Source organism: Malaclemys terrapin, chromosome 5 (assembly GCF_027887155.1).
Source record: "Malaclemys terrapin pileata isolate rMalTer1 chromosome 5, rMalTer1.hap1, whole genome shotgun sequence".
Lineage (NCBI taxonomy): Eukaryota > Metazoa > Chordata > Testudines > Emydidae > Malaclemys > Malaclemys terrapin.
The window spans coordinates 24,164,383-24,190,688 of NC_071509.1; the positions used below are offsets into that span (position 1 = coordinate 24,164,383).

The following is a 26,306-nucleotide window of genomic DNA, read 5'->3' on the forward strand; positions in this document are numbered from 1 at the left end:
CATATGTGCTACAGCTAAAGGTAGTGTGCATGCACAGCCTTGTTTTCCATGGAAGAACTACAATTAGTCAAACCTTTGTGACTGTTTTAAATACGGTACTTATCACTGCAGTTACTGGAAAAAAGCAAACAATTCGGCAAAAACTATAAGTTAAAAACCTGAACCCTAAATATCCTGGACCAAATCCTGTATGCCTCATTCATGGTTCAGTTGTGCCACATGACCCTCCATATGTGGGATTTTCCCCTCTGAGGGAGCCCGATCAGTGCAACTCCCAGGAGTTCAGGCCATAGGGGGCACTTGCCTCACATGGATAACTCTTGCCCCCAGACAATTGTAGAGGAGCCAGTTGGGTTTATGTGCAAGCCCCTGTGACTTGGGAGGAATACAAATCCTACCTTCCAATGGAACAATTTGAGAGAAAATTCAGCAAGGTTATTTGATTCCCGATAGCCACATTCAGCTCACACTCTCTATTGTCACCTACTCCTTACCCCCTCAAAAGGTCGCTCAAAGCTTAAGAGCTGCTTGAAATTACACCAGTTAGAATGGTCCTCTTGAGGCCCCTTTGCTGTGAATTGTCCAGAGCACTGCATGGTTTAGCCATAGTTCCTCCTACCTTGGTCATGCCCTAGTCCAACCAGGGATGTGTCTGATGCTGGGGAATGGGGAGTAGGTCATATAGAGACAGCTATGCCCATTTTACACCACCCAGAGATTCAAAAAAATACATAGCTGCCTTCTTGGGGCAGCTTTCTGTTTTCTTTGCACTGCCAGAGTGGCATAACAGGGATGAAGTCTTGGGGCAGGATCTTGCCCATGGTAACAATCAACAGGACATTTAATACTTCCATTAATTCCCTTCTCTCTTCACCAACCCAGAAAAAAAATAAGGTAAGGACTGTTACATGTTATGTATTTATACTGACTGATCTAGGCTTCTGCGTATGCACACATACTCAGCACCCTCATGCATATATTGATATTGCTTTGGGACCAAATTTCAGATTTATATATGTTTATAGTGATATATGTGTGGCTTTGATCCATTCATTGTACAGTGTTGCATACCCTGCAGCTATATAATGATATATTTATAAAATAAATGTAATAGCAATTCAGATTGGACAAACAGTTACGTAGAAATCAAATACATAGTGTCAGTCTAACTAAAATTCAGAAGAAAATAAGAATGGACAGACTCTAAACTTAATTTGGTTGAGGTAATGGATAAAACAGTAATTAAAGTTACAACTAAAACCTGCTGGCATCAGGCAGGCATACTGAAATTATACTGAACCAAATGCAAGTCATGACAGGGAACTAGTGCATTCTGTAGGGATAGGAATGCTAGGCCACTGACTTGCCCACGGGCAAGTTCCTGACAAAATTCTTTTAAAATTCTCCAATTTTCATAGAGAGATGGTTCCAAGATTCCTACAAAAGAGCCATCAGAGAGTACCAAATCAGGAGGAACTATGTCTGCATTTGTATCAAGGTAACAACTGAATGATGCAGGCAGAGAAGAACAAAGAAGATAGCCCATTTCAAAGATACTTGTCCAAAGATTCCTGCTTAGTCTCACTTCTCAGAGTAAAAGACATGAATTAAGTGAATAAAGTTGTCATAAAAGAGGAGGTTATGACTTCTGAGCTATTTCCAGACTAAGGCAAGATAATTTTAAATAGTCAAATTCTTGTATTTTCTGGGACACACTAGCTATGAAAAAACTTTTGCAGAAAATCAAAGAAGAGTTTCAAGCAGATGTATGTATGGTCTAAATTCATCTTAATATCTGCACTGTGCCCAAGCAGAAGGGTCCAGATTGGCAGAGGTGTTGTGTGGAGGGCTCTTGCTGTGTCCACAAAGTTTATTTGGAACTCTGCCTGGAGGGGAGAAGGAATATCATCATACCTTATGCTCTGACCAGCAACCACATTTGCCAGCACATATGGTTCAAGGAAAAATGAGGATGTTCTGTCCTAATCTAACAACAACTGGAATTTCTACAGTCCAGAGAGAGCAGATCACATGACAAAATGAGAGCATGTGTTCCAACATGCGCAAATTGGACAAATTTATATTCAGGAAGATTAGAGTGCAAGGTTAAACAGACTTCTTACTGTGCTCCCCCCCATGCAATACCACTAGGTCATACTCTCTCTGTCCTTCCAGCTGCAGCATCCTTATATTAGAATCATAGAACTGGAAGGGACCGCGAGAGGTCATCTAGTCCAGTCCCCTGCACTCAAGGCAGGACTACATATTAGCTAGACTATCCCTGACAGGTGTTTGTCCAACCTGCTCTTAAAAATCCCCAATGATGGAGATTCCACAACCTAGGCAATTCTAACCACTCTGAAATTTTTCCTAATGTCCAACCTAAACCGCCCTTGCTGCAATTTAAGCCCATTGCTTCTTGTCCTATTCTCAGAGGTTAAGAAGAACAATTTTTCTCCCTCCTTCTTATAACAACCTTTTATGTCTTGAAAGCTGTTATCATGTCCCCTCTCAGTCTTCTCTTCTCCAAACTGAACAAACCCAATTTTTTCAATCTTCCCTCATAGGTCATGTTTTCTAGACCTTTAATCATTTTTGTTGCTCTTCTCTGGACTTTCTATAATTTGTTCACATCTTTCCTGAAATATGGCACCCAGAACTGGACACAATACTCTAGTTGAGGCCTAATCAGTGCAGAGTAGAGTGGAAGAGTTATTTCTCGTGTCTTGCTTACAATACTCCTGCTAATACATCCCAGAATGATGTTTGCTTTTTTTGCAACAGCGTTACATTGCTGACTCATACTTAGCTTGTGATCCACTGTAACACCCAGATCCTTTTCTGCAGTACTCCTTTCTAGGCAGTCATTTCCCATTTTGTATGTATGCAACTGATTGTTCCTTCCTAAGTGGAGTACTTTGCATTTATTCTTATTGTATTTCATCCTATTTACTTCAGACCATTTCTCCAATTTGTCCAGATCATTTTTAATTTTAATCCTATTCTCCAAAGTATTTGCAACCCCTCTCCACTTGATATCATCCACAAACTGTAAAAAGTAACAGAGGGTCCTGTGGCACCTTTAAGACTAACAGAAGTATTGGGAGCATAAGCTTTCGTGGGTAAGAACCTCACTTCTTCAGATGCAAGATCCACAAACTGTATAAGTATACTCTCTATGCCATTATCTAAATCATTGATGAAGATATTGAACAGAACCGGACCCAGAAATGATCCCTGTGGGACCCCACTTGTTATGCCCTTCCATCATGACTGTGAACCACTGATAAATACTCTCTGGGAATGATTTTCAAACCAGTTATGCACCCACCCTATAGTAGCTCCATCTAGGTTGTATTTCCCTAGTTTGTTTATGAGAAGGTCATGTGAGTCAGTATCAAAAGCCTTACTAAAGTCAAGATATACCACATCAACCGCTTCTCCCCCATCTACAAGGCTTGTTACCCTGTCAAAGAAAGCTATCAGGTTGGTTTGACATGATTTGTTCTTGACAAATCCATGCTGACTGTTATTTATCACATTATCTTCTAGGTATTTGTAAATTGATTGCTTAATTATTTGCACCATTATCTTTCCAGGTACAGAAGTTAAGCTGACTGGTCTGTAATTCCCTGGGTTGTCCTTATTTCCCTTTTTATAGATGGGCACTATACTTGCCCTTTTCCAGTCGTCTGGAATGTCTCCAGTCTTCCATGACTTTTCAAAGATAATTGCTATTATTGACATCCTTCTTCTCTCCACTAAGGAGAATCCAGTTCTCTATCCTTACCACAGCCTTCTTTCACCACTCTAGTCACCTTGTCACTCTACTCAAACTCTGTCATTCTTCCCCACTTCAACATCCTTCCACTATACCAGCATGGATTCTCATTCATATATGGAAGAACAGTCAAGTTCCACATGAGGGTCTTCTCTCTTTGGACAACTATTTCCGGGGCAACCAAAATTGTAAAGAAAGACAGTAGAATCCATGGAGAACCCAACATGTCCTGCTGTCTTCAATGAATCGACCTATCTTCACCTTGATTTCAATGGAACTATGACAATTTACACTAGCTGAGGATATGCCCCAAAGTTGCTCGGCAGAGATATTTTGCCCTCAGAAAGTGATTGAATGTGTCGACTACAAAGTATTACTAGGACATATTTGGATTCTCCCAAAGTTCTAAGTGACATTTAGAAGCACCGTATTTGAAGTAAGGTTGCCATCAATGTGTTTGATTTTTTTTAAAAAAATGAATAGATTTACACACTGTTAAAATAATGGGCACACCATTATCATAATGGACATGCCATCGGCATATGATAGCTTATAAAAATACAGATGGATGGATAGCAAGCAGTGACTTATAGGGAATCCAGAACTTGCTGCTTATGCTAGATTTTGTCACAGAAGGCTAAAAATGGTCACTGTCATTTTCCTGAGAGCACTCAGGCCTCATCTAAGAAAATTATTAAAACCATCTGCTCATCAATAAACGGGTTTTCAGTAAACAAAACTATGGATAAGAATTTTAACATGATTTTGGAAAAAAAAAATTAAAAGATACCATGGAAAATTTTGCAAATAGAAAATTTCCAACATCGATGTCTTTTTTAAAAAAAACAACAATTCATTTTTTAAAAAGGCCATTTTTGACAAAAAATAATGCAAACATTTTCAAACAGCTCTTCTGCATATCACTCCTTTTTAAGTAGGCTCATTACTAGTTAACAACTAAATAAATGTAACAGTAAAAATTCAGAACTGGTGTATGCCTGTGTAACTCCATGTTAAAGTTGCACTTGCTTACCACCAAAGTCTAAAATTCCAGTTATCTTCTGTCCTCTATTTATGGAGGTGAACTGTTAATATATTAAACACCATCTGTAGCTTAATGATTCAGAGAATCAATCACAAAAACTACCAAACCAAATTTCAAAGAGATCCTGTAACAGAGTCGTCAGTGGTTCCTCCCCAGAGGGTGGAAGGAACTGACCACGTCTAGTTACCTACCCTGGGTGTTCCAGCACAGGCCTCACTTCCTTACTATTTGCCAGGGGGTTGCTCTGCATTTTGTGGGCCTTCTTAAGTTCTCCAGATGAGGGATCAATTAAAGCCACAAGCGCTAACATATTCAGGGATATTCCCTCCATGTGTTCCCAGCAAAGAGGGGGGTCAGCAAGTCTACAGTGCTGCCAATGATCTAGCACCAGCATAGGGGGAAAGTTGAGTCATGCTTAACCTGTCCATCTTACCCTGGGAGTCCGCTGTACTCTCCTCAGGGTTGTGTTTCATATCCCCTGGCTAGGAGTTCCCTCCACGGGTTCAGGAGTCACTCCTGCAGTCTGCTGCTTAGGGCAATCTTCCTTTTGCACCCCCAGGTGTGGACTGCAACTTCCTCCCTTTTGAAGGCCTCCTCCCTATCAGTCAAGATTGACAGGGTCAAAGGGGTGGGGCTAGCCCTACCTTTCTTATATATACATCCCATCCCAGCTTCTAATTTTGCACCTGCAATATCCTGTACAAAATAAGCACAAATTACTGTTTATAACCATGTTATATGATTCTGGAAGGAACTGAGCTGCTCTTGGGAAGTGTTGAGAAGCCATCAGTCCCCACTGCCTTAAGTACATGACAAAGATTATATGTGCAAAACACTGAAGCTGGAGGCAGCATGGCAAATAGAATGTTCAACTTTGATCATTTTAAGCAAGTTCCAAGTTCAAAAGGACTTTGCATATGCAAACAGCTGTCATTTTTCAGTGTGTAGTGAGGACAGGATTTCCTGTTACAGATAAATGTTGCTTATTTGTACTGGATGTGATTTCTGCTTTTGCTTTACCAAGGGACTGGAACTTTATAAGCCACAGTGAAAAGCTGTGAAGCATTAACTCAACTGATTTCTTAGATCAGGCCTGAGCTGCTGCTCTCAGGAACACTACAGATACCATTTTTAGCTTTCAGCGAGAAATTCCAGCATAAGCAGCAAGTTCTGGATGCCTTATAAGTCACTGCTCCCTGTCCATCTATGCTGAAGGGTATGAATTTTCCACATACACGCACACACTCATACGTTTCTTAATGCAGCACAACTTAATAAAGTGGGTTTCAGGAATCAAAAGCACAAAAACCTTCAGCATTCAAGGCACGTTCCACTCAAGACATAGAAGCAGAGATAAAGCCACCAGATTCTCAGAACTGCATTATTACTCATGTACAAACTCAGGCACCAGCAACAACCTTTTTCTGACAGGCCACAGTGGTAGGTAATGACTCCTTTAAAAGTGTATGGCCCCACTGAAATATATGCCATTCTCCCTGATGGGTTTTGTTAAAGAAAAATCGCCTCTCTCAGTAATAACACCATGTTGAAATAACACTCATCTAAAGCAAATAATAGGATTACAGCAAGGACAGCACAGTGTATTTTTAACTTATTACAAGTGTATTGATGTGAGCTCCAGCATATCAAGGAAAAGCTTCCATGAAGTCGAGAGATGGGCCTTACCCAAACCAGAGATTTGAACAACCCTAAAGTTTGAAACCACACTATTTGGGCTAGAATTAGTATAGTTATATACATGCTCTACTCTCATGACTCACATAATAACCACTCAATATTACTCACATGTTCTGTTTTGTCAGTCATTTTTATTATTTAAACATATAAACTGTTACTTATTAGTATTTTATTAAAAGTTTAATAACTGCATCAAATTAGGCCTGAATAAAGACTGGGAGTGGATGGGTCACTAAAAAAAACTAATTTCCCTCTGTTGATCTCACACTAATAGAATACCATTTATTTTAATGTTTTTGTATGTTTTCTACATTTTCAAATATATTGATTTTAATTACAACACAGAATACAAAGTGTACAATGCTCACTTTATATTTGTTTTTGATTACAAGTATTTGCACTGTAAAAAAACAAAAGAAATAGTATTTTTCAATTCACCTAATACAAGTACGTAAGTAATGACTGCTTTTAGTGCAGTCTCTTTATCATGAAAGTTGAACTTACAAATGTAGAATTATGTACAAAAAAAATGCATTCAAAAATAAAACAATGTAAAATTTTGGAGCCTGCAAGTCCACTCAGTTCTACTTCTTGTTCAGTCAATCGCTCAGACAAACAAGTTGGTTTACATTTTCAGGAGATAACGCTGTCCGCTTCTTGTTTACAATGTCACCTGAAAGGGAGAAAAGACGTTCTCATGGCACTGTTGTAGCCGGCGTTGCAAGAGATTTATGCACCAGATATGCTAAACATTCATATGCCCCTTCATGCTTCAACCACCATTCCAGGGGTAGTTTCCGAATCGGAGTGTTGCTCTTTTAAGACATCTGAAAGCATGCTCCACTCCTTGTCCCTCTCCGATTTTGGGAGGCATTTCAGATTCTTAAACCTTGGGATGAGTGCTGTAGCTATCTTTAGAAATCTCACATTGGTACCTTTTTTGTGTTTTGTTAAATCTGCAGTGAAAGTATTCTTAAAATGAACCACATGTGCTGGGTCATCATCCGAGACTGTGATAACATGAAATATAGGCAGAATGTGGGTAAAACAGAGCAGGGGACATACAATTCTCCCCAAGGAGTTCAGTCACAAATTTAATTAACACATTATTTTTTTTAACAAGTGTCATCAGCATAGAAATATGTCCTCTGGAATGGTGGCCGAAGCATGAAGGGGCATACGAATGTTTAGCATATTTGGCACATAAATACCTTGCAATGCCAGCTACAAAAGTGCCATGCAAATGCCTCTTCTCACTTTCTAGTGATATTGTAAATAAGAAGAGGGCAACGTTATCACCTGTAAATGTAAACAAACTTCTTTGTCTTAGCGATTGGCTGAACAAGAAGTAGGACTGAGTGGACTTGTAGGCTCTGAAGTTTTACATTGTTTTGTTTTTGAGTGCAGTTATGTAACAAAAAAAATCTACATTTGTAAATTGCACTTTCACAACAAAGAGATTGCTCTATGGTACTTGTATGAGGTGAATTGAAAAATACTATTTCTTTTGTTTTCCATTTTTACAGTGCAAATATTTGTAATAAAAAGTAACATATACTTTGATTTCAATTACAACACAGAATAGAATATATGTGAAAATGTAGAAAAACATCCAAAATATTTAATAATTTCAGTTGGTATTCTATAGTTTAACAGTGCGATTAAAACTGTGATTAATTGCAATTAATTTTTTTAATCAGGATTAATTTTTTTGAGTTAATTGCATGAGTTAACGTGATCAATCAACAGCCCTATTTGAAAAACAATGAATGATAGATATGCTGCTCTCTTCATGCTGGCTTTTAGCTAGGGGTTACTAATAACTTAAAGATGCTGTGGGAACATTCTAGTGATAGCTGAGCTCATGATTCACTTCAGATGTACATTACAGGGCTATGGAAAGCTGCGTCTTTTTGTAAATGTATATGCTCAAATCTACAAATAACGTGACATGCTTATTGGATCTGTTCCCATCTAAACTGCTGATCTGGACAATTTGTTTGAAAACTCCCAGATAATACTGCACTCTCATTTTCTCCCCCCTTGGCTAATTGTCCAGCCATACTCAAGAATGTCTAAGTAACACTTCTATTTCAATTAAATATCACTTTCTTCATCTTGTTCTTCCTAGTATCATGGTTAAAGGGCTACCCGCAAGTCTGTCTCCTTCCTGGTCTCTCTGAATGTATGCCCTTAGGCAGGGCTGCCGACAGTCATGACGGAAGGGCATAACAAGTGGGGTCCCGCAGGGATCATTTCTGGGTCCGGTTCTGTTCAATATCTTCATCAATGATTTAGATAATGGCATTGAGAGTATACTTATACAGTTTGTGGATCTTGCATCTGAAGAAGTGAGGTTCTTACCCACGAAAGCTTATGCTCCTATACTTCTGTTAGTCTTAAAGGTGCCACAGGACCCTCTGTTACTTTTTACAGTTTGTGGATGATATCAAGCCCCAGTGAAAAAAAATTTTTGGGCCCCCCAGCAAAGGTGGGGCCCCCTTCCAGAATTTTTGCAGGCCCCCCAGCAAAGGCGGGGCCCCCTTCCAGAATTTTTGCAGGCCCCCCAGCAAGGGCGGAGCCCCCTTCTGGAATTTTTTCGAGCCCCCCAGCAAGGGCGGACTGGCTAAACAGGGCCGACGAGGTGGGGGGAAGCCGGGCCCCAGGCCCCCTTCCAGACTGCCGAGCCCCAGTAATTTGTACTGGCTTCCCCCCCCCGCCTCTCGTTGGCCCTGCCCTTAGGTGTCAGGCCTTGTTCCTTGTCCATTCCCAGGCTTTTGTGAAAAAACAGTTCTAGAACTTGGGGCTTCGCTACACTTAAAATACTGCAGCATGGTGTAAGACATATATGAGAGGAATGTACAGTAAAACAGGGCAAATAACTAATTTTTCAGTCCAGTGGCAGTTCCAGGAAAATCAATCAATAAATAAATTGCTTGGGATCTAACCCTGGAATGTTTCAGTGAATTGAAAAGGTCCATTTCAAGTCTGTTCCAGAGCAAGGATTGGAAGCTGGGATTTCCCACAACCCAAGTGAGTACCCTCTGTACTGGATTAAAAGTTATAAGGGAGGTGGGCAGCATTATCACCATTCATGATTGAAACTAATAGTAGCAGGGCCGGCGCAACCCATTAGGCAACCTAGGCGGTCGCCTAGGGTACTAATATTTGGGGGGCGGCGACCATGGCGGCCAGATCTTTGGCTGCCCTGGTCGTCGGCGGTATTTTGGGGGCGGGACCTTCCGCCGCCTCTGTTGGGGGCGGCATTTTGGGGGTGGGACCTTTTGCTGCCTCTGTCAGGGGCAGCATTTTGGGGGCGGGACCTTCTGCTGCCTAAGGCGGCAAAAAAGCTGGTGGCGCTCCTGAATAGTATGAAATTCACAAATTGTTTTGGGTTGACCAAAATTGCATTTTTCATCAAATACACTATTAGTCCACAAATTTTGCCCAGCAAAGGACCAGCAGCAATTCCCAGATTTCCCTATGTTCCTGTCATTTCACTGACAAGAACATAGATTTAAGGCTAATCTTCTTCAGAAGAAGGAGCTTGAATTCCAAAATATCTGCTTAGAAAAATCAAGAAAAATGAATACAGTTGCAAGTGGCCATTCCAATTCTGAATTCCTGACATTTTGATCTTTTGGGGGATTTGGAACTAAGATTTTTAGAAAACACTCTTAATTTGACAGTCCCCAGTGAGAAAAAAGTAGCACTCTTGCTAGTGCACTGAAAAGTTGATCGGTTAGATAGGACTTCCATTTGGAAATAGCTGTTTTGCCGTGCTTCATCAAAATATCGGGAATGCTGGACAGCACACATTGGAAGGCAAAGACTAGAACATACTTTAAGTACAGTAAGTAAGGGGTCTTTAAATCAAATAACTCATAGTGCTGTACAGTGGCATTGCTAGTGGCAAAGGAGACAGGGCGAAATCCTTCCTTCAGATAACACCGGTCTACAATTTTTGAGAAGTCGTCTGCTTCAGAGATAAAATGTGCTATTTATTATGCATTTTGATGTGCTGAATTCAAATATGACAATTAAAACAACTGATTGGCTACTGTTTCTAAGATATTTAAGTTTTTACATTTTATGTCTATGTATATTGTGTAGATAGTAGAGTTTTAATCATAAATTGTAAACCTTTATGGTTGCTTTAAATTGTTTATGGTTGCTTTACATGATAATATTTCACCTGTCCTGTTTATTTAACACTTTGAAAATCAGCAAAAGGGTTATATAAATAAAATTTATTATGAAACAAAAGGCAAAAAAATATTATGTACATAGTTTAGTCCTATTCGGTGTCTACTCGGCGCTTCTTGGCTTCTCTCTTGTATTCATTAAATGGAGCATCTCTTGTCACTGTCCAGCAATAGTCTGCAAGCATTGATGGGCTCCATTTGCCCTGATAGTGTTTCTCCATTGTTGCAATGTCCTGATGAAATCACTCGCCGTGCTCATCGCTCACTGCTCCACAGTTCGGTGGAAAAAAATCTAGATGAGAGTGCAAAAAATGTATCTTTAGTGACATGTTGCAACCAAGGCTTTTGTATGCCATGAGGAGGTTTTCCACCAACAACCTGTAGTTGTCTGCCTTGTTGTTTCTGAGAAAATTTATTGCCACTAACTAGAAGGCTTTCCATGCCATCTTTTCTTTGCCACTCAGTGCATGGTCAAATGCATCATCTCGAAGAAGTTCACGAATCTGAGAACCAACAAAGACACCCTCCTTTATCTTAGCTTCACTTAACCTTTGAAATTTTCCACGGAGGTACTTGAAAGCTGCTTGTGTTTTGTCAATGGCCTTGACAAAGTTTTTCATCAGACCCAGCTTGATGTGTAAGGGTGGTAACAAAATCTTCCTTGATTCAACAAGTGGTGGATGCTGAACACTTTTCCTCCCAGGCTCCAATGACTGTCGGAGTGGCCAAACTTTCTTGATGTAGTGGGAATCTCTTGCACGACTATCCCATTCGCAGAGAAAACAGCAGTACTTTGTGTATCCAGTCTGCAGACCAAGCAAGAGAGCAACAACCTTCAAATCGCCACAAAGCCACTGATGTTGGTCATAGTTTATGCACCTCAAAAATTGTTTCATGTTGTCATAGGTTTCCTTCATATGGACTGCATGACCAACTGGAATTGATGGCAAAACATTGCCATTATGCAGTAAAACAGCTTTAAGACTCGTCTTCGATGAATCAATGAACAGTCTCCACTCATCTGGATCGTGAACGATGTTGAGGGCTGCCACCACACCATCGATGTTGTTGCAGGCTACAAGATCACCTTCCATGAAGAAGAATGGAACAAGATCCTTTTGACGGTCACGGAACACCCTAACATCACCTGCCAAGAGATTCCACTGCTGTAGTCTGGAGCCCAACAGCTCTGCCTTACTCTTGGGTATTGCAAATCCCTGACAAAGTCATTCAGTTCACCTTGTGTTATGAGGTGTGGTTCAGAGGAGGAGGATGGGAGAAAATGTGGGTCCTGTGACATTGATGGTTCAGGACCAGAAGTTTCACCCTCTTCCTCTTCCTCGTCTGACTCAAGTGAGAATGATTCTGGTGCATCAGGAACCGGTAGTCCTACTGGGCGTATAGCTGATGGAATGTTTGGATAATGCACAGTCCACTTTTTCTTCTTTGACACACCTTTCCCAACTGGAGGCACCATGCAGAAATAACAATTGCTGGTATGATCTGTTGGCTCTCTCCAAATCATTGGCACTGCAAAAGGCATAGATTTCCTTTTCCTGTTCAACCACTGGCGAAGATTTGTTGCACAAGTGTTGCAGCATATGTGTGGGGCCCACCTCTTGTCCTGATCTCCAATTTTGCAGCCAAAATAAAGGTGATAGGCTTTCTTAACCATAGTGGTTATACTGCGCTTTTGTGATGCAAAAGTCACTTCACCACAAACATAGCAGAAGTTATCTGCACTGTTCACACAAGTACGAGGCATCTCTGCTCACTTTGGCAAAACAGATTTTGCAACAGAAGTTTGCAAAATCAAACACTGACAAATAAGAGAGCACGACACTGTATGATTTCTAGAGCTGATATAGGGCAATTTGTTCAGCAGAGAGATGTAAGCTTCGTTATGATTGCATCATCCATGACTTCTAGGAATAACATGATGCAATTCATATCATGTATGACGCAATACCAGCTTCAGATTGCATCGTTCATTGTTTTGCCTAAAAAGCAAGTACTGTCCAAACCCAGTCATAGATTTATTCATAGATCTACTCAAAGATGTATTTTAGTCATTTCTGGTTTAAATTTAGATCCCTTCCCTTTATAACTCACTTAACCTCCGCCATTCCTAAGTCAAGGTTCGTATATACTGACCCAATAGCATATCTTGAAAACTAGAGCCAATCAACAATTTTAAGCATCATTTTCGTTCTCAGTGACCCAGAATTAGTAAAGTTTGACTACATTTATTTCAGAAGCATTTTGGCTGTAGAGCAGTGACAGGTGTGTATCATGTACCCGATATTTTCTTAGTAATTTCAGATTTAGAGTTAAAGAAACACACAGAAGTGGGTCAGGTTAGCACATCCCCAGGTTAGAACAAGTTAGACAAACATCTATGCAGGGCTGGTCTACGTATATTTAATCATACCCCGCCTGGGGGCGGGGAGGAGGAGATGAACAAGGCAACCTCTTGAAGTCTTTTCCAGTTCTGCATTTCTATTATTTCTATAATGCAATCTTCAATGTACACGAAAAAGTCCAGATGGGGTAAAGTTTTAGTTTAAGTAGTAGAGAGTCCAGCATCTCATCTAGTAAGGTCTCACCTGGGAATGGAGTTTACAGCCACATTAAAAGCATAAATAAAATACCACTATTGATAATTCATACAGTGCTATATAAAGTGATAAATATTAATTTGTTTTCTCTGGTGCCATAAAAATGTTAACTGGATCAGAAAATGTGGGAGGAAGTTGACTGTTATGCATAAAAATTTTAATATATATAGACTCTGCTTCAGAAGGTCAGCCTATTTCTGGACTTACTGAGTTGAAAAAAAAAAAAGAGTGGTTTCACATAACTACTTGCTCAGTACCTAAAAAGATGAAAATGGGCACTTCAAATCCATCTTCATTATAATGCCTTTCATAAGACCCATCAATTTTGGGAGTGGTGGAGAGCAGAGTATGCCGAAAAAAGGCCCCAGGGCTATAAAGCAATTTTTAACATTTCTTTTACTAACTAGATTGCTGAAGAACAGAATAGTTCTTACATCTCTTCCAGAATTATTACTCCTGTGTGACTGCTGTGATTGATAATAAGTAATTAACAGATATATTCTTGTTAAAAAACAACCCATGTTTGTAACTTCTAGAACGTTTACAGTGATCTGCCACAGAAAAATGCGAGTTCTTTCTCATGGCTTTTTATTTACACTAATGTGCACAACTGAAAGTATTACTGGATCAAATTCTATTCCTGTTAGCACCCAGGCAGCACCAGGGAACTCAATTAAGTTATATGGATGTTCTTGAGGGAAGAATTTGGCATTATGTTTTTTAACGAGGTATCTTGTAATATCTGCTTCTCTGAACAAGACAGGTGAGCATTTGTGTAATGAACATTTCTGCTTGCAACAAGAACTCTCAGGAAAAAGAAAGAGTGGGTGATCTTGTAATAAACTAACTGAAGTATGCATGTGCATCTTCTTCTAGTGACTGGCCTCCGCAAGTATAATAACCTGTTACTTATCCTAAGATAAAAGGAGATATTCTTTAGTTCGAGCTGCAGTGGTTTGCACTCTTGGGGGTGAAGGTCCTGGCTTCGATTCGCACTTATGACTGCTGTGGGTGTATGCATGTGGCCACAGCTTGTTACACTTTGAAAGAGAACGGGATATTCAACAAAATTGAAAGATGCCAAATCAAAACTGAAAAAGAAATACTTTTTCATAACACACGTAATTTGACTGTGGAACTCATGGCCACAGGATGTTGTTGAGGCCAAGAATTTAGGAAGATTCAAAGAGGGATTTGATGTTTATATGGATAACAAAAATATTCATGGTTATAATAGTTAAATGCTAACAAAAAGATTATTGGAGCAGGGATAAAACCTCATGTTTCAGGGCATAAACCAATCCCTAGCTATTAGGAATAGGAGGAGACCTTTAGGTTAGGGGGTACAGATTACCCCACATCTGCCTGCCCACATCTGCCTGCCTTCTGTGTGGCTTCTTGCAACTTTCTCTGAAGCATCTGGTGCTGGACACAGTTGGAGACAGGGGACTGCCTGGAAGGAATATAGGTCTGATGCAGTATGACAATTCCTACATTCCTAATGTTTAAAGAAAAGTAATTTCACGTTTAAGCAATTGTAACTGACAAAGTAGCAAAACCTTTACTCAATACCTTGACACCTCATTCTGAATCACTATGAATTCCTGTCCTGCAACAAGATGAAACGGTTACTTACTTTAACTATGGTTCTTTGAGATATGATGCAGATGTGTATTCCACTTAGGTGTATGTGTGCCCAGTGTGCCAGAGCTGGGGACTTTTGCCTAGCAGTACCCATAGAGGGGCAGCACTTGCACCTCATGGTTGGCTATGTAAGGTGGCACTGCCCCAATCCCCCTCAGTTCCTTTGCACCGAAAGCCCATGAAAGGAGATGGAGGATGACTTGTGGAATACATGTCTGCATCACGTTGCAAAGAACCACAGTTACAGTAAGCAACTGTTTCTTCTTCTTCAAGTAGATGTAGATGTGTATTCTACTTAGGTGACTCACAAGCAGTACCCTGTCCAGGAAGTGGGGGGCGCAGAGTCTACCAAAATAGGGATCACAGGACCACCCTACTAAGGTCTGTGTCCACTCTGGAAGATGTGATATCATAATGGTCCAAAAATGTATAAATGGATGACCAGGTGGCCGCCTTGAAAACATCCAACATGGAAATGTCACTGAGATACACTATCGACGCTGCTTGCGCTCTCATCATATGAGCTCATATTGGCTGGGGTGTGGGAGGGCATAGCCAAAGCTGTATCATATGCAGCCTTCATACAGGATATTATCCATCTAGAGATGGTCTGTGAAGAGAACCGCTTGCCCCTTCATGCAGTCTGCGAATGACACAAACAGATGAAGTGAAGCACGAAATGGTTCAGTCTTATCCAAATAAAAGACTAGACATCATCTACCATCCAAAGTATGGAGGTGCTGTTCCTCAGGGGATGAATGAGACTAAGGGAAGAATACAGGTAAATGCGTTGCCTGGTTCACATGAAAGTGAGAGACCACTTTGGGTCTGGTCATAAGGTTACCTTGTCTTTGGAGAACTGTGTGTAAGGAGACCCTGCCATTACAGCCTGCAACACAGACACCCACCATGCAGATGTAATGCGGTTTTCTGACACAAGAGGGGCAGCAGACAGGATGCTAGGGGCTTGAATGGAGGGCCCATTAGAGCCACCAAAACCATGTTTAAGTCCCACTGGGGGACCAGTTCTTGGACTGAAGGGTATAAATGGAGAAGCCCTTTTAGAAATATCACCATAGCATTGGCAACTCTGCCTAAAATATCACCAGCCCTTTTAGAAATATCACCATAGCATTGGCCTCTGCCTAAAAGTTATCAATCTGTGGCAATTTTGCATCGAGGATGCAAAATTGCCACAGATTGATAACTTTTAGGCAGAGTGACCTGGAGTGTGTTCCCTCTTGTTTGTTCACATATTACATCATGGCAGTATTGTCAGTGAATATGTGAACCACTGAGTGTCTTGTATGGTCTCGGAAAGCACACCATGCATTGTGGATGGCCCGAAGTTCCAGCATGTTGATATGGAGCAAGGCCTCCCATTCTGACCAGCGTCCCTGTACATTCAGCAACCCCAATGCACTCCCCAACCCAGCAGGAAAGTGTTGGTAATAACATTCTGTGGCACATCCACCACTGCAGAGGGAGGCAAACCAGCCAGTCCAGTGGATGAAGGTTGGGGTGATAGACTGTCTTGAGTCACATTTGAAGGGGGTGGAGACGCAGCTCGCAAACTGGACCCCTTACTCGCAAGCGGACATGTGGCCCAACAGGCTCAGACATGCCTGGAGTGTCACAGAAGGCTGCGACTGCAGACTGAACAGAGACGTCGAATTGCCTGAAAATGGTCAATCAGTAGGAACACTCTCCACCTTGTGGAATTTAACAAGGTCTCAATAAGCTCAATTTTTGAGTGGGAGCCAAGATTGACTTTTTGGTTATTAGAATGAAAACCAGAGGGTCGAACAAGCATAATGTGGTGCTGACATGAGCAAGAACTTCCTCTCTGGATCTGCCCCTCAGTAACCAGTCATCGAGGTATGGGAAGATGTGGATTCCCTGTCTCCTGAGATATGCGGTAACCATGACCATGCACTTGGTGAAGACTCGGGGAGCAGAAGGGAGGCCAAAAGGCAGGACTGTGTACTGAAAAATAGCACTGTCCTACAATGAAGTGAAGAAACTTCCTATGGCTCAGCAGAATTGCCACATGAAGTAGATGTCCCGGAGGGCAGCGTATCAGTTATTCTGAGATAATGCAGGAAGGATGAGGACATGTAAACTTTCCTAAGCATAAGATCCAACCGCTTAGAATCTCTGTCCTCGGAGGTGGACTTGAGTCTGCCCTGCTGGGCCCTATCATTTACTGCTATCATCACCAGGGAATTTGGGGCCAGATGTGACTAGAACCCTTAAAATACCTGAACCAGAACAAAATAGCACTTGTCCATCTGCCAGTACTGAGGCTGGAGTACTCCAAAGGATTTTAGCTAGTTGCAGAAGCACATTGTTGATCAGGAGGGCAACTCTCTCAGGTGCAGATGACTACAAAATGTGCACCAACCGGTGTTTGCTCTCATGCAGCAACTCCACCTGGATGCCCAAGGATGCGGCCAAATGGTGTAAAAGGTCTTGATATGCCTTAAAGTCCTCTGGTATCGAAGAGGAGGATGGACCTGATAATGCAGCCTCATCCGGAGATGAGAACGAGGCTCTTAATTGAGCCAAGGGATCTTGCCCCAGGGATGATGTACCCACGCAAGAGGGTACTGCAGGCTCCACAGGGAGGAAGATAGCTGGTGTCTCCGCCTGTGATTGATCTGCAGACACAACTGCAGATCTGGTGGGTGATTTTGCCTTTGAACAAGATGGAGAGCGGGACCTCTGCGAATGAGGGGGTGTCCCCACTGATTCCAAGGGGGCCACTGATATGGACAGGGCATTGGTGGCCAGTAGAAACCCAGCCTCCGTCCCTGACAATGGGAACATGCCAATATTGGGAACCATAACAATCCACTAGCAGCCTTTGCATTCATTGGATCATGCAGAGCAGGAGGATGACGACCTCACCTCAGACGCAGAAGAGACTCAGATCCCAGTGACAAGGGCAGAGCAAGACCAGAGGAAGCAAGGAGGAGATCCAATTCGTCCATTGCCCAGAACGAGGCAGGAAGCAATGCTTCAGATGGAGGCAATACCGTTGGTATCCAACATCCCAATGCCAAAGGCAGCGTCGATCCTGATGTGAATAACAGCAGAGCACCCGAGCACACCAATGGAGAGGGTGAAGAAAGCAGCCAGGGAAGCACATGTGGCGCCGCTGCAGAGGAGCCAAAAAGAGGTTCCTGGTACCGGGGGTCCCCTATACTGATGCTGATACCGGCTCTACCACCACTGGAAGGGGACCACTGGGACGCTGTGCCAACAGACTCTAAGGGTACATCTACACTACAGCGGGGAGTCGATTTAAGATATGCAAATTCAGCTACGTGAATAGCGTAGCTGAATTCGACGTATTGCAGCCGACTTACCCCGTTGTGAGGACGGCGGCAAAATCGACTTCTGCCGCTTTTTGTCGGTGGCGCTTACTACCACCTCTGCTGGTGGAGTTAGAGCGCCGATTCGGGGATCGATTGTCGCGTCCCGACGGGACGCGATAAATCGATCCCCGAGAGGTCGATTTCTACCCGCCGATTCAGGCGGGTAGTATAGACCAGACCTCAGGTTCAGCAGCTCACTCCATCAGAGGGGCTACAGATGTGCAACCCTGGGACAGTCCTGGACCAATGGTAAGGTCAGAGCCGAAAGGCAGAGGAGGTCTCTGGCTGCCTCGTACACCGATGACATGGACAGAGTTGGTACCAGCATCTCCCTCGTTGGTACCAGATTCAATGGGCGCCCAAAGGCCAGAACCAGAGTCAACAGTAGAGGTATCCATGCCATCCTATCTGCCGCTGCTGGCACCATGCTGGTCTTGGGGTAGGAAGGAGAGTCACCCCAAGACTTATGGTGGTCTCGATTAGTCTTATGTGATCTCTTCCTCAGCACAGGAACCAGGTTACGGCTACTTCACGTTCTTAGAGAGGCACCTGCTCCTGAATGTGAAACAGCCGCACTCTCAGAGCCCAGGGGTGATCTTCAGCCCAACGAGGGTGTCGGTACAGAATCAGGCTGCATGGCCTGTTTGAGCAGGTGCTGCTTCAGGCAAAGGTCCAGGGCCACCTGAGTCAATTTCTTGAATGATCTGCAGATAGAACAATGCTCTTTGAGGTGGGTCTCACCAAGACAAAGCAGACACCGTGTGTCGGACTCACTGTTACAAATCGCTCCCCCCACATGAAGGACAGTGTTTGAACTGCCCAGTGAGGGCATCACCAGGGAGAGAAATACTACTAGAACTAATACACTAAGCTAACTAACACCAATACTAACTAAATACAATAAAAGCTAGGCTAAGACTAATTGCAAGGTTGTGAGGTTACAACGACACAGAGCTCCAACTCCAGCCCCGGGTGGTAAGAAGAAATTGAGGGAGATCTGGGTAGCACTGCCTCATATAGCCCGGGAAGGGGTATGGCCATGAGGCATGAGCACCACCCCTCTACAGGTAATGCTAGGCAAAAGTCTCCAGCTCCGGTGTACTGGGCATGCACACACGTAAGTGGAATACACATCTGCATCTACTGCAAAGAAGGAATAATTATCTGTGTTGTACATCACCTGCCTCAGAAGTGTCTGCCCATTAGCCAGGTTGTCACATTGTATTAAAGGTCATTACAATATTCAGATAGTTTTATAACAAGATCAGATTGCCTAAACACACATTAAAACCACAATGAGTGAGTGTCACCTGGATTATCATTTTGTAAAGCAGACTAGTAAAATATGTAATTAATGCGAGAATGTAGGGGAGGAGGCACATTTCGGAAGCTCTGTTGAAGTTACTAGAGTGACTGAGGGAATTCAAATACCCCATAATCACTTCAGCAGGATTTGTTTCTGTTTTTTTCTATTGACAAGAGTCATCATCTCCTAATAGCTTTATCCAATTGCTGAATCTTTTTTATACATTTTGTTTAGAACCTGTGTGGCCAAATCATCTCTTAAGTTCCTTTAAATTCTCAGTAGTCATTCTCCTATAACTGCAGTGACACCTGGTGAGGGCAGAATTGATCAACAATAGATTGGCCTGCTGTTGAACTTGGCAAGTAGGCAACTCATAAAACCCCAGCAGATGGGTTTTTTGGTTTTTGTTTTTTTTTTTTTTTGGCTTTCATAGCACCTCTTCCAAGTCCTTCACCAGGCGTAAATCCAAAAGCGACCCAGAAACAAGAAAAACACTGCAGTGTCGCCATTACAACTCTTAAAATTAGAGGGCAGAACCAACCTATTCTGCAGGTCCCAGCTAGACCATTAGCAGCAGAAGAGGCAGTGAAATGTTCCTATAAATTATGCAGAGAGATTATAAAGGCCATCTCTGGCAAATGCAGCACATTTTGCCCTGTGTCACACTTCACCAGGAAACAGTATCAAAGCACAAATACAGCCTCTTATGTGGGAGTTTCAAAACTGAGAACATGACATTTCATAGCAGCAAGTTTTGAACCAAGGTATTTTATGGCAATTAACACACCCACATGGACCCACAGCATCTCTACACTATGATAATAACTATTCTAAAAATATAATAGACAGATAAATAGAGGGACTATTTGGTGCAGCCAAGACTTTTTATTTTAAAAAATGCCATCCTGGATCCTGTTTATTAAAAAAAGTCTTAGTAAGAAATGTTCACAGCTGACATCATGCTGTATAGGATGTCAGGGCTGATGCGCAGTAATGACACACTAATACATTCATTCTCTTGATGATGACTTACCTGCTCTTTATGGCATCTCAGTCTACCATAAATTGTTGCCATGTAATTCCAAATGGGAGTGAAAACAACCCCCACAGAATAAGATTAGCTCATTACAGTAAAGATAATACAAAGCACTAAGAGAGCTGAAAACCTCAATCCCAAGATAATATCTGGCATTAAGAGACACTAGGGGGAGGCGGGAGGAGAATGACCCTGTTTCCTGCTAAAGCTTGTGAATTCTCACTATAGAACAGGGGTGGGCAAACTATGGCCCGGGGGCCACATCTGACCCTTCAGACGTTTTAATCTGGCCCTTGAGCTCCCACGAGGGAGCAGGGTTTGGGGCTTGACCTGCTCCAGTGCTCCAGCCGGGGAGCATAGTTGGGGGCTTGCACAGCTCCCGGAAGCAGCAACATGTCTCTTCTCCGGTTCCTACATGTAGGGCAGCCAGGGGACTCCGCATGCTGCCACCACCCCAAGTGCCACCCCCGCAGTTCCCATTGGCTGGGAATCTTATAGGAGATGGAGGGGTGGACATGCCGCTGCTTCCAGCTGCTTGAGGTAAGCACCGCCCGAAGCCAGCACCCCTGCTCCCCTCCCATGCCCCAAACCCCTGCCCCAGCCCTGATCCCCCTCCTGCCCTCTGAACCCCTCATCCCCACCCCAGAGCCCGCACCCCCAACCAGAGCCCTCACACACACACGCACCCTAGCCCCCTGCCCCAACCTGGAGCCCCTTCCCTCACCCTGAACTCCTCATTTCTGGCCCCACTCCAGAGCACGCATCCCCAGCCGGAGCCCTCACCCCCTCCCACACCCCAACCCCCTATTTCGTGACCATACAATTTCCATTACCTAGATGTGGCCATCGGGCCCAAAAGTTTGCCCACCCCTGCTATAGAAGCAAAGATTATTATATACACTACAGCTCTTCCAGGATATCTAGGTACCATTCAGAAGCTACCCACAGTGGTAGAGACTGTGTAACAAAACCACATTCTGCAGATAACCAACCCAACTACTGATTAACTCACAAAAGGAACTTGTCTAACGCTTTTCTAGGATGAAATCCTGGCCCCATTGAAATCAATGAGAGTTTTGCCATTGACTTCAGTGGAACCAGGATTTCACTTCTGGTCTTTCAATTCCAGAAACACAGGCCTCTACCACTCACGCTGAAGGAGAACTCTCATAGTTGGAGGAAAGACCACACAAAAGAACTTGCTATATCGAATATCTACTCAGATAGGCAAAACCAATACATCACAATGGATATGAGTCATCGAACATTCTCAAACATAGATATTTGGATCTGGATTGCAACTTAGTGGCTGCAGTCCCACACATGCAATGGCATTTCAGCTTGCACAGTAGCGTGTAAACCATTTGTTTGTTTGTTTTGGGGCATTTGTTTTCACAGATTCATAAGCTGATTTTTTCATTTTTAGCTTTTGGTTTGAATGTACTCTAAATCCAAAGGAAAATTCAGTCAAAACTAAAGGAAATTTCACCTTGGTTTACATGGCAAATAGCAAGTTTTACATAGATTCCACACAAAACCATAGATCAGTGCAGGTTCACCAAATGTTAAAGACCTTGGCAAACCTTTTGGTGTACCTGGTCTGAGTTTCAGTTTATAATAAAAGCCAAAACTATGTTTGTTTCGCACTCTTTTTGGTTCTTCTGTGATTGTGTTTTCATACTATTCCCCAAATATATGGCTCTTATGTCTGAGACACTGGACCTAAGAGCCATGTTACAGTAGTTAATTTTGATACACAAAAACAGAACTCTGCATTGGCATATTTTAAATAAATCAGACAAAAACAGACTGGCTGGTGATTTTGGAAATTAAGATCCATATTTATCTCCTCACTTTCAAATCACACTCAAAGAAGTTTCTCTAAAGCACATCCCACCCCATACTGGAAGAAGTCCAGGAACCTAGCTAGCCATTTCTAGAGGCAGAAAAGATGGGTAATGGTGAGGACTCAATGGTTTGGGGCCAACAGCCTTACAGTCTATATTTGAGAATAACATCCATTGATGTCAGTGGGTCAGATTCTTCTCTCCCTTATACAGGATTTCATCTGAAGTAACAGTAATGACTTTTATGGAGTTATATTGGATTTAAAAACATCAGATTATGATCCTACAATGAAATGCATGCAGGTAGGCCTTTGGGTCTACTTGGAGCACCACTGAAATGATTAGGTTTCTGCACTGGCAGAAGGAGCCAACTGTAACATCACAGCATGGGATTGGGGGTGTGAATACACTTCTGGGCAAGTGTCTTCCTCTGTATTTGTAAAGTGTATTGTGAGTTTGGGTTCTACCATAATATAAATAAAATTATATAATAAAATATGAACAATACTAATAATTATAATTTAACTTTGCTCTCTGTTACACAAGTGTAAATTGAAGTTAAAATCTCCTTGGCAAAGCTTGGATTTTTACTGGGTTAATAGAGATTAGAAACTGGCTGAGAGGTAATGCAGCGAATATCTAAGGACTGAACAGAGACTACAAGATTTGGCTTATAGATTCTAGGGCTCTTGAAAAATACTCCAACCAATGCCTAGATACCTTTTGGTTCCATACAATTCTTGTATTGAACTGTACTTGATGTCCTACTCTGGAAAAAATTCTGAGTACTCTGAATTTTTTTTTCCAGAGTAGTTTACATGAAGGAAACACATTTATAACAAATCTTCCTTAATGATTCATTTAATCACTGTGGAAACTTCAACAGATCTCACTCAATTGACAAGAGAGGCATGTTTAACACACATATTCTACAGTACTTTCCAAAAAACACCTACATCTTTATATCTGCCTAGAAGCTTGACAAAGCTGAAAACAATGGTTATTTTTCTCAGCCACGTATGATGAGAAAAAAAAACGTAAGGGGCATTTCAACTGGCATAATTAGTCGCTTGACAAGTCCACTCCCACTCTTTGTGGTATTTTCAGGATTTCTCAGAGTATTTATAAAACATCATATCCTGATCTAACTAAAGACATGTAACATCCACTGAGTGTGGCAGTCAATTATATGACACAAAAGCAGGGCATCAGATATCAAACACAGGCACAGGCAAATGTCAGAGTCAGTATTGCACAACTATGGAATACCAAAACACGGTGCAGGGAAAAACTGTTTCTGCAGCAGCATTCTGTATCATTCTCTTACATTGGTGGATCTTTTGTGGTTTTGCTCTAACTTCTCTATAGTTTGCTCTAACTGCTCTAACTTCTGTATACAAACTGTTGCCATCACTTACACTCAAGCAACCCCATTGACTTCAGTGGGACAACACAGATGTAAATGAGTGCAGTGATAGACCCTGTGGATTTACAACAATTTGTCTCTCTTAGCATCAGGCCTACTCCCATGAGACTTGTATTTTTAAAGAGTTCTTAACATTTCATTTTAATCTTGCTTCGCTAATGAATACATAGTCTCTTTCTGAGGAGCTTTGTAATTTTAAATTACAATTATACATTAATGATTAATTAGTATTGCAGTAATGCCTAGAGTACCTAACAGAGATAGGGACCACATTCTGCTAGGCACTGTACAGACGTATAATAAGAGTTAGGCCCTCACCAAACTTGCATTTTAAGCAGACAAAGGGGAGGGGGAAGAATGTATTGTTATCTCCAGGGTGATATCAAGCGACTTGCCCAAGGTCACACAGAAAGTCTGTGGCAGAGCTAGGCAGAGCTGAGACCCAGTCCAGTGCCTTAATTACAAGGCTGCCATTCCTGTAAAGATGATGTACAAAGCATTAGATGACCCACTAGAAAAATATGTTATTCAAAGTGCAAGTCACCCCTCTTTCCCTGCCCCCACTAATTAAGAACAAATCCGAAGATCCTCATTCAGTTTTTATATAGGTAAACTCCCATTGACATCATTGGGAGTTTGCCTGAGTATTGACTGAGTAAAAAACCTCAGATATAACTTAAGGCAGTGGTTTTCAAACTGTGGGTCGCGGAATGTAAAGCACTGGGTTGCAGTGGATCTGGTCAGCACCTCCACCGGGCTGTTAAAAGTCCCGTCGGCGGTGCTGCCCGGCTAAAGCAAGCTAGTCCCTACCTGTTCTGACACCACGCTGCGCCCCATCCCAGAATTTGCACCCCCAGCCCAGAGCCCTGATCCCTTCCCATGCCCCAACCCCCTGCACCAGCCCTGAGCCCCTTCCACAACCCAAACCCCTCATCGCCAGCTCTCTTGGGTCACTGTCATCAACAATTTTCTTCAACTGGGTCGCCAGAAAAAAAAGTTTGAAAGCCACTGACTTAAAGTGCCCTCTGTGTTGAATGCTTGTGAAATAATTCAACATATTGATACCACATAATCAAAGAATGAATAACAAAAACTATCACATGCTAATGAAAAAATGAGAGATCCGGTCCATAATTTCATGCAACGGATAACTATTTTTCTTTCCTGTACATTGATCTATTTGGGAGAACAGATTCTAACACCTCTAAACCATCCATCTAAATTTTGTACTGGTCCTTTTACTTTAAAATAAATAGAAGAGCTGTATTTAACTTCTACTGCATTTTCTCTAATTACTATCTCATCAGAATAATGCCACAGTAAATTTAAGGAAACAAATGGTACCACAAACATAATGGTACCACAAACACATGGAGATAGGGTAGAATAGCCTAAGTTTCAAAAGCATTCATCAGAAAGTTAGGTTAAGATGGCCTAGCTTTTGAACTATGTCCAAGTGAACATCTGAATTCCATGTTTGCTGAGCTCAGCGGTAGTGAAAATATCCCCAGCTCACACAACTCCTACTGAAGACTACTTAATAATTGAAGAATTGAATTACTTTTAAGCAGTGTGAGAACATCAGAAAGTCATCACTACTAACTTGATGTTTCCTAGACCAAATTAATGTGTTTCACTTATTTCAGCTATGTGCACTTAACTCTTCTTCTACTGGTGGTGGAACCGAAAAAGCTTTAATTTGACAGAATGGATGTTTTCCAGTTTCTGAATTCATTTTTTAGACTTAGTGACAAGATGCCTTTGAGCAGTTTTAAATTGCAAACTAGGTTGTTCAATGAAGGGCCAACCCATTTCTAAGCCATACATAATTGATTTTCTTTATGAACTACTAGTTCAAGAATGCTGAAATGGACCTTCTACAAATATATCTTTCAACACATTATTTTGTCATATTCCATTCTCTTGTCTGTTTTAAGAATTTGCTGGTAGAACTGATTGATGGATAGTCTTATCGTACCAGGAGCACTTGTCATTCAACTCTTTGACCTTGTCTTCACACTAACAGTCAAGTGCCTTTGAAATCTGTTTACTTCAGAATTTACAAGAGTATTAATGACAAGATGTCAGCATTTTTTAAATTTGAAAATATCCAAGAATAGTGAGTGAGTTTGGCACAGGATAGTTATCTTTAATGTACTTTAAGCAAGAGAGAAATCTTCATTATGCTGCTTTCTGATTTAGGGAGAGCGTGACATCATCTCAGGGGGTCATCAGGTATCAAGTCATTGTGAGGAAGTGAAGAAGACAACAAATACTGTTCAGTGGTGGATACAGAACTTAAATGACAGATGCCAATGCA

At 41.9% G+C, this 26,306-nt stretch overlaps 1 protein-coding gene across 2 annotated transcripts in view; it reads right to left on the minus strand.

Moving 5' to 3' along the window:
* SORCS2 (sortilin related VPS10 domain containing receptor 2) overlaps positions 1–26,306 on the minus strand; it is an 818,166-nt gene that overhangs the window by 332,759 nt on the left and 459,101 nt on the right. The gene's annotated exons all lie outside the window — the stretch shown is intronic.